This window comes from Phascolarctos cinereus, unplaced genomic scaffold (genome assembly GCF_003287225.1).
Source record: "Phascolarctos cinereus isolate Bilbo 61053 unplaced genomic scaffold, phaCin_HiC Scaffold_2;HRSCAF=192, whole genome shotgun sequence".
Classification (NCBI taxonomy): domain Eukaryota; kingdom Metazoa; phylum Chordata; class Mammalia; order Diprotodontia; family Phascolarctidae; genus Phascolarctos; species Phascolarctos cinereus.
Window position 1 is genome coordinate 276,999,102 of NW_027555625.1, and position 10,231 is coordinate 277,009,332.

At 40.7% G+C, this 10,231-nt stretch overlaps 1 pseudogene; it reads left to right on the plus strand.

Moving 5' to 3' along the window:
- Positions 1-2,103: 2,103 nt before the first annotated feature.
- LOC110207303 (large ribosomal subunit protein eL38 pseudogene) lies at positions 2,104-2,316 on the plus strand (annotated as a pseudogene).
- Positions 2,317-10,231: the final 7,915 nt, after the last annotated feature.

Here is a 10,231-nt window from a genome sequence, read left to right on the forward strand (position 1 = left end):
GAACTAAATGGCCTCTGAGTTCCCATCCCTCTCTGGATCAATACCCCTACAATATACCTACAATAGAGGCATAACTAGGGTATAGCATGGGGCTTAGGTTTGGGACATATAATATAGTGACCTGACAACACCTTACCAAAGGAGACATTTCCTCTCCCACCTGTTTTGCCTTTATTCAGGGGGCAAAGGGAAAAAGGTCTCCATGAACCTGACACATATGCATCCGACCTTCACAGCCCAGATGAGCTTCCTCTCCATTTTGTGTCCCCAGTGCTTGCACCCAGTAAAAATATTGCTAATTACAGCTATGGCAACCAAACCCATATTTTAACCCTTTCCTGGTTGGTAAATGCCATGGAAGATAAGGACTATGTGTCTTATTGTAACCTTTTCTCCCCTCTAGCACCTACATAGCTCAGTGATTTACACAAAGTACACATATGATAAATGCATGTTGAATTGAGTTGGCATTATCTTCTCCAAAGCATTAACCTGTCCTTTGTTAAAGACAGATCACAACTTGGCAATAACTTCTAATTATGGGGAGCTGCCTGAGGCTCAGAAAAGTTAACTTGTCTGTGGTCACACAATTAATAAGTGTCAGAGGCAGAATTTGAACCCATGTCTTCCTCCCTTGAAGACCAGCACCCTATCCACTTCTGTCTCCCATCTTTTCCAAAAACCTCAAAAAAGGAGATCACTCTAAATGTTCATCAACCATCATCATATGCCAGACAGCAGATATCACAGACACTTATCTCTCCAGAAGTCTATGTGCCAAGGCATTCTTTGAAAAATGACAACTTTTCCCTCTGCTATGGTCCTAGCTAACTAGAGGTAAGACAAATTTATTTGTACCTGTTCCTCAAAAGAACTGGAGCCTGTAAGGAAAAGACCCAGAATGTTGAGAATTCTTCAGTAATTCACTGGGTTGGCCTATCTCCAAAGATAGGCAGTTGATCAGTGGGGGTGCAGGTAAAAATAAATGATCTTGTGAAATAAAAATAACTGGCATTTATATGCCATTTTAAAGTCTGCAAGTGCTTTGTATACATTATATCATCTGATACAATACTTCTGAAAGGTTATCTTTTCTATCCCTATTTTATAGATGAGGAGCTATGATCACACCCTCCCCCCCCTCCCCCGTTTGAGAGATGCAGAAGCTGAGATTTGTCCAGGGTCACCCAGATACTGTCTGAAATGGGATTTGAACCAGTCTTCTTGCCTTCAGGTCCAGCACTCTATCCACTTCACCACACTGATGATCAAATAGAGAATGATAGAACCACTGCCTTCATTTCTTACAGGAACAATGATTGTCTTGTCTTGGTCCATCCCAGGAGTGTGCTCGAGCCAGCTCACACCAGCTCCCAAGAGCCGACTGTTCAATTTTCATTGTGAGCATGGATACCTCAGAAATCGGCAAATGCCACAAAGCAAGGCTTGATTTATAGCTTTGTTGATTATCTAAACTTAAGAAAGTGATGGAGAGAAAGTTAATAATGCAGATTAAACTTGAAAGTGTGTCATGTGTACAACTTTTGTCAGAGAAGCCCTTGTTACACATTACCACCACACCTCTGAATGAGGCTCATGATGTATAGAAGAAACCCAATATGGAAGCAGTTAGTACCCTCTCAGAAGAATTCCTCAAGCTATCTCATAAGATGGCACTATGAAAAGAGTACTGACTCGGGAGTCAGGGGAACTGCGTTCAAATCCTGACTCAACCACTTCATATTTCTATGATTTTAGATAAATTTTCCTCAAAGGTAAAATGAGGCAATATGCCTAGACTAAAATTAGAGGTGCCAAACACACAGCCCTTGGTTGTATGAGGTCCACAAAACTCCCAAGTGCTGACCAAACCAGATTACGATGTAGTTCTGATCTGATTTTAATGTGTTGCTGTATTAATAAGGAAATACAGTTAATCCTCAACTTTCAAGGGGGTAGCATTCCTAGAAAACAGCACCAAAGTCAAAAAGGTGAGTACTGCTACATGGAACCCATGGAAAATAGGGAGTTAGGCGCCCGGCAGTTGTGAGTATCTCTCCTGTGGTGACCTCTCAGCCCACACGCCCTCATCCCGCTGCCGCCATGCCCTGAAAAATGGAGGAAATAAAAGACTTCCTGCTGACAGCCAGGCAAAGAGATGCCAAATCTGTCAAGATCAAGAAAAACAAGGACAACATGAAGCTTAAGTTTCGCTGCAGCAGGTACCCGTACACACTGGTCATCACAGACAAAGAGAAGGCAGAGAAACTTAAACAGTCCCTGACTCCTGGTTTGGCTGTGAAGGCGCTGAAGTGAAGGAATCATTCAATCTTCCGCCTGTATTAAAATGTAGGGGAAAAAAAGAAAAAAAAAAAAGAAAATAGGGAGTTAGGTTCCCTCAACCATCCCAAACTGTATCTTTTCACTAATTCATGAGATTGCTTAATATACACTTTTCTGCATACAATTCTTTATAACAAAACATTAATTCTAATAATGTGAACTTTCCCCTACACAGTAACTATGAAATAACTCATAAAATGCAGTCATGCAAAATAAAATTGCTAACATGCAAAACATTTTTTTGCTAGTATCTTCCTCCTTTTTTTTTGTTTTTTGCAGATAGAACAAATAATCCACAATTGTATATTACACCTCTCTTTTTTCTCTCTATTGTGGGAAGCTGTGAATACGTGTGGTTTCCAATGTGAAAGTGAAAATGAGGTTACTAATAAAATCACAAGAATGTCTGAAGTCTTGAAAGTTAAACATGTAAATGTTGAGGCCTGACCGTATATAAACAGGTATGATTTTTTAAGTCAATATGTGCCCACAGGATCCTTATGTATAGTTTGGCCCCCATTTCTATTTTAATTTGGCACCACTGGACTAGATAACCTTAAAGTTCCCTTCCATCTCTAAATCTAGGCTTTTAAGAGCCTTCAGAAAAAGGGACAACTTAATTAGCCAGGGAACTGCTTCTCTAGCAGCTGAATAGTATTAAAGCAGAAACTAAAACTTGCTTTTTTTCCTCCCTTCTCCTCCCCCTCCAATTCCATCCCATTCCATCCCATTCCATCCCATTCCAATCCCTACCTTTAGACTAGCTTTAAATTACTCTGTACTCCCAAGGTATCGGCAACACTGAATTAGTAATGTTAAAAATTTATCTTTACAACCTATTGTCTTAGGTAAGATTGTATCAATAGCTCCAGATGGACCAGTCTCCAAGAATAATTCCACTTCACCTTATCATTGACAGAAATCACATTTACATATTCTACTGGTAGAAGCGATAATGCAAGGGATGATTAATGTCCCTGATGTACAGATACCTGTAGACTGTTTGATCAATGTCTCCCCAAGCAAGTGTCTTTCATTCTGGATGCTCAGAGTCCAAAAACCACTCCGTGATTAATGTAACTAAATGTTTGGGGTCAGCCTAAGCTGCAGTCTCTGTTCCTGATTTCCCCGCCACACTAAAGAGGGGTCACAAGAGAGTGGATTAGTCATGTGGAGAAAAAGTCTGGGTGCATAATTTTCCAATATCTCCTTAAGGGAAGCTATAGGGTTTGGTCATAGAAAATTTCCCCCAGTTTTATAATTCACACCAAAGAACCTACACAACAGTGTTCCTCCTTGTTAAGCAGAAGAACCAACAAGACTGTTCTCAGCTTAACAATCAAGTACTGGTGGGGAATGGGAATAATGCCTTGCTGAAGATTAAACATATTCAGCTTTATTTGTTACATTTAGTTAACTAGGGAAACCCACGTCTCTCAAGCTATTTCCCAGGGAGATGCAAACACAGGCTAAACAGAGGAGAACAAAAGGTAAGGAAATCAGGAGTAGTTTCTTCTTTCATTGCTTCCCATCAGAAGAAACAGAAGGGACAGATGTGTTAGAAATGTGTTTTAATAATTGGCCTTTAGTACCACTTAAGCAGGGTACCTGAGATGCCCGGTGAGTAGACTGCAAGTTAGGATATGGGCCCTATTAACTTAGCCCTCCATAACACGACTTGTGGTGAGCACCGCACATAAATGTCACACAGCACAAAGGGACAATTTGCCTGGCGCTTCCCAGCCAAGCTTCTGATGTCAGGAAATCTACTTTCCTTTGGAAGCCAAGGCTTCGGGAAATTTATTCACTATCAGCACATTTACATAATCATATGCATATTTAACACCCAACTAAGCCAGGCTGCGCCTAGCTGTGGGTCCTGAGGAGTACATATTTAAGAATACATTACTACAAGAATATGTTGACGTCTCCTGGCCCATTCCCAAGTCTCACAAGTGCATTGTGATTAAATGCCCAAACTAGAAAACATTAAGAAAGAATCTGAAAGCAAGCCTTGTAATCAAACCCCAAAGAAGGAGGATGGAAGGGAGAGGAGCACAAGATGAAGAGCCTTGGGCCTAGGGACGAGGTCTTGATACCCAAAGGATATAGACAGAACTATAACTAGCACAAGGCAAACTCCCTTTATGTATCTATATGAAGGGGGTGGGGGAAGGGGAACAGACAGGAAATGAGCTTTCTTCACCTGTCTAATATGATTATTGCCATGTCCGTACGTTGTCTCAGATGTCCTCTAGTGGCCTGTGCAACCTCTCTTGGGCCACCACCCCTGGGATCCTGTTTCTGTGCCAATCCTGTTCAAGGACCCACATTCCCCCACCCTCGATCCCAGTAGGGGAGGGGGCCCAACAATTTGGGAAACAGGCTATTCCCCCTCCTGGCATAACTGCACCTAAAATCAAACTGTCTTCTCTGATACTGCCATGAGCTCATTAGAGTGTAAGTTCCTTGAAGGCAAAAACCGTTATTGGGTTTTGCCTTTCTTTGTACATTCTAGTGCTTAGTAGATGCCTGGCATCTACTAAGTGTTTAATAAATTCTTCTTGACTTACCTTGCTGCTGCCACCACCACTACGGCACCTCTCCCCTTCTTCTCAACAATTCTCTCCCCCACTCCACCCCCCCACAAAAAAAACACCCTGAATTTGCTCCAGGCATAAGAATTCCTACCTAAGATTCTGCATATGAAAGATAATTAAATATATGGGGGGAATGGGGAGAGGGCATTTGTATTTCCCAATCTACTTAACATAAAACAATTTATGCCTCTCCAACAGAGGATCCAACCTTCTAGGGCTCTTGTCCTGTAGGCTTCTGGCCCCGGGCAGAATTCTTGGTCCAGAAGACTTAGAGCTAAAAAGGGCCTTAGAAGCCATATTTTCCAATCTACTCATTTTATGGATAAAGAAACTGAGGCCCAGAGAGGGAGAATGACTTGGTTATGGTTCCAAATTCAGTGATTTTTCCACTACACTACATCATGAAAGTCTAGGCAATGGGTTGCTGTTCAGTTGTGTCCAATTCTTCATGGACCCCATTTGGGGTTTTCTTGATGAAGATACTAGAGTGATTTGCCATTTCCTTCTCCAGCTCATTGTACAGATAGGGAAACTAAGGTAAACAGGGTTAAGTGATTTGCCCAGGGTCACACAGCAAGTGAGTATCTGAGGCCAGATTTGAACTAAGAAAGATAAGTGTTTTTGATTCCAAGCCCAGTGCTCTACTCATTGTACCACCTAGCTGCCCCAGGCAATGGGAGATTTACTTATTCTTCAATTAAACAAACATTTACAGAGTATCTACTGCTGTTCCGCTAAAATTGTGCTAAGGGCCAATCCTAAGGTAAGAAATATTCTGTAGCTCTATGAATAATCTCTTCCAGGATCCCAGAGAATTGGTAACAGATAATTAGGGGGAAATAAATTTTGTAGTCATTGAGTGTAATATGCCAGCTGTTGCTTTATTGGCCCCTCACTAGTATTAACGGTAGAGTCTTGAAAGAAAAAAGGAAAGTGATGGCAAGAACTCTAGAACTAGATGGTTAGCTCATATGGCATGAAGGCTAAGGGAAAGAGGGTACATTAGACTATACATACAGAGAGGTGAAAAGAGGAAATATGCTAAAAATGAAAGAATTTCCAATGATTCCTGAGAATTCAGAGCTAGAAATTCTACTAATACAATTTCCCTCATTTTACAGACAAACTGAAGCCTAGAGCAAGGAACTCAAGGGCTCACAGTAAGTGACGGAGGCAGGTTTTGAATGCAAGTCCATTGCCTGCAAATCAGATTTCTTGTCAATCTATCACACACCCTCTCAAGACTGCCCCAAAACTATGGGGAAGAAGGGCTCCCACTTGAAACAATGGGAAAAAAAAACATTGGCTCTGAAATCAAAATATCTGGGTTCGAATCCCACCTTGAATGCTTCCTGCCTATGTGACGTTGGGCAAATCACTTAACCTCTCTGGCACCTCAGCTCATCATCTGAAAAATGAGAGATTGGGACTAGTGGGATTCTGAGGTCCCTTTCATCTCTAGATCTGTGATCTTACGATCCTAACTAGGGTTAAAAAGACCACATCTTTGACAACCACCCCCAACCCTTGACAAATAGTCAGTAGCCAATGGCAATGCTCTATGCAGAGGGAAGGCCACAGCTCAATGAGCCCTGGAGGCCATCTACTCAGACCTAGTCCCTTTGGGGACACAAGTGCCATCTAATGTGCCCCCAGGAAGATCCTAGCCTTGAATTGGTAAAGAAATCTCCCCCCTTTGACCTCCTGCTTCATTCAAGATTCAGCTGAAATCCCCACTTCTGCAGGGGGGCTTTCCTAATCCCTGCCTCCACCTACCTAGTGCTTTCCCTCTGAGAATACCTCCTATTTATCCTGAATGTGACTTGTATGGGCAGAGTCATTTACATGTTAACTCCACCATTAGCAAGTGAGCTCCTTGACAGTAGGCTCTGCCTTTCTTCATATGCCCAGCACTTAGCAAAGTGTCCGGCATGTAGTAAGTGCTTAATAAATGTTTGATGACTGATTGACTCTTTGGGAGAGCTGCTTGAGGAAGAAGTTGTAAGGGAAAGGTAAAACCTTGAATGAGAACTTCAGCAGACCTAAGTCCTAGGAAATTACTTAAACTGACTGGCCAAAGTCTCACCTGTAAAGCTTTTCCCCTCCTCCGAACTAGGTTTGAGGAGGTTCACCCCCTGCACAGATTCCCAAAGAAATCTTATGGGATGTCCTGTGGCACACTGATGCATTTCTCTAAGATTGGCCTCTTGCTTACAGATTCCATTTGCTTCAAGAATTCTTCAGCTTGGATAAATACCAGAAAGAAAAATACTGATTTGCCTGCTAAATACTGTGGGATGTTTGCCTTTGCAGACTGAGATGGTTTGTGTAGCTTTGGAATTTTCTGAAAAGGTAAAAGGGAACATGAGGAAAGAGAGAAGGGGGAGAAGCTTCCCTCTGCAACCAAAACAGAAATTCAATAAAAGGAAAAAATTGTTTCAATAAGCAATCCTGGGGAAAAATACAGAACTGAATTTTATTCATAAAACAACTGATTTACAGCATTCTAGCTAAAAGCAGCTTTTAACTTAGGGGAACTGTAAGAGCCTCTGAGAGTCTATTTATTATTCAACAAAATATTCAAGATTAATAAAGGTATCTTTAATACTAATATAGCAGCAAGAGCTAATGTATGTAAAATAATTATTATGAAAAGTATTATCAATAATTTGAGGAATAATGTACATGCATAATGAATGAATTTTGCCCTCGGGTATTAGCTTACATCTTGGCCTGATTTCATATGGAAAAACTCTGCATTACAATGAAAGGCAGAATGATCACACAGTATAACTGCTAGCTTTATCACTGCTTGGAAGGATCCTAAAACTGTCAACCAAACAGAAAAATGACATTTGCTCCTGTGATCCATCTCATACAGGACTGGGGCCATTGAGATTTATCGCTCTTACAGTAATGGGAGCAACCTGAACGCCCAACTGATTTGCAAAATTGTAATTATTTGGCTATGAAGATGTAAATCAAGATAAAAGAAAATGACCAACCGCCACCACAAATGTGCCACCAGACTTTGAACAAGGGAGAAGGTGCTTGGTTTTTATTGTATTAGTCAAAATATTTCTCATGCTGAAGTTCATAGGAGCAGAGAGGGAAGAGCTGGAAGAATCTTTGGAGCGCTTAGGATGAGAGCTCTGGAGTCAGTACCTCAGAGGGCATCTACTCAAACTCCCTCATCTTTTTAAAATTTTTAAACATTTTTATTTAAAGCTTTGAGTTCTAGATTCTATCCGTCTCTCCCTTTCCCCTTGGTAAGCGATCAAATATAGGTCATATATGTGCAATTATGTAAAACATTTCCATAGCAGTCATTTTGTACAAGAAGATGAATGAAAGAAAAAAACGAAAGAAAGAAAGTGAAAAATAGCATGCTTCAATCTGTATTCAAACAATATCAGTTCTTTCTCTGGAGTCGAATAATAAGCTTCAACATTAGTCCTTTGGGATTGTCTTGGATCATTGTATTGCTGAGAATAGCTAAGTCATTCACAATTCTTCATCGAATAATATTGCTGTTATGTGTACGATGTTCTGGTTCTATTCACTTCACTGTGCATCTGTTCATGTAAGACTTTCCAGGTTTTTTCTGAAGTCATCCTCCTTGCCATCTCTTATAGCACAATAATATCCCATTACAATCATATACCACAACTTGTTAAGCCATTCACCAATTGATGGGCATCCCTTTGATTTCCAATTATTAGCCACCACAAAAAGAGCTGCTATAAATATTTCGGTACAAATAGGTCCTTTTCCCTTTTTTGGATATCTTTGGGATATAGACCTAGCCCGGGTATTGCCAGGTATACATAGTTTTATAGCCCTTTGGGCATAGTTCCAAATTGCTCTCCAGAATGGTTGGATCGGTTCACAACTCTACCAACAGTGCATTAGGGTCCCAGTTTTCACATATCCACTCCAACATCCAGCATCTTCCTTTTTTGTCATATTAGCCACTCTGATAGGTGTGAGGTGCTACCTCAGAAAAAAAGTCCTCATTTTACAGATGAGAGTTAATGGACTTTCCCAAGGTCACACATGCAATAAATAGCATGGATTGTGGAACTAGATCTTCTGACTCCAGAGATCATTTGGTCCAACCCCTATGTTTTCCAGAAAAGGAAACTGAGGCCCAGAGAGGGAAAATCTGTTGCCAAAGGGCAGCGGTGGTGACAGCCAGGATTTGAACCCATGTCCTTTAACTCCAAATGCATGTCCCTTTCCCCAGGCTGCCTCAATTTGCTAGGGGCATTTCCTCTGACTGTCTCCCATGCCTGGAATTAACTCCCTCCTCTACTCTTACCACTGACCTCCCTGGCCCTTTCTTTCCCTCCCAACCAAAATCCCACCTTCTACAGGCAGGTTTCCCCAATCCCTCTTAATTCCAGCTCCCTTCCTATGTTAATTATTTCTCATTTAGCTTGCATTTAGCTTGGTTTGTATATATGTGTTTGCATTCTGGGAGATCCTGGACGGCAGGTACTGTCTTTTACCTCTTTTTTGTATCCCCAGTGCTTAGCACAGTTCCTGGCACAAAGTAGACGCTTAATAAATAATTACTGACTGACTGATTTTCAAATAGTGAAACTACGTGAAAAGGAAAATTGTTTTTTACTTTCAAGAATTGGTAGGAGCTGCCTAACCAGTTTATTTGAATACATGAAGGATCTGTAATATTGTCATGCAAATTTTCCCTCCATGTAGGCACTTTGCCCAGTCTATGACTTTGTAGATAAATCCTAGGGAGCTTCCTAAAGCACATAGAGATTATGTGACTTTCCCAAGGCCACAAAGCTAGTAAACTTTAGAGATGGGATTTGAAGCAACCTCAGGATCCTCCCGAAACCCAGTCCTGCATTCTATCGATTTACTCTATACCATACTGACTCTATACCCACTATTTCCTATGTTAAAAAAAAAAAAAAAGAATCTGGTTCTACGTATGTGAATATGCAGTCATAAATATTTAAAGGAGATTTAGAGGGAATTATTGCTAAACTGATAACTTTTATTGTAAATAATTTTGAGTTTGAAATTCAACCTGTTTTTTCTATAAAGCTAAATTCTTATTTCTGAAATTATTTATAAATGAATTGGTAGGACTTTTAATTTTTTTTAATGGTTAAGGTTCTAGCACAGTTCCTTTTCTTCTAGAGGAATTTTCTGCTTTTCTCTGTATTCCAAAGAATTTACAGTCCCCTGTTGGGGATGAAGATTTCCCAAATTAAATCAGTTCATGTATAATTCTGGTCAAGCTGGATCAAATCACT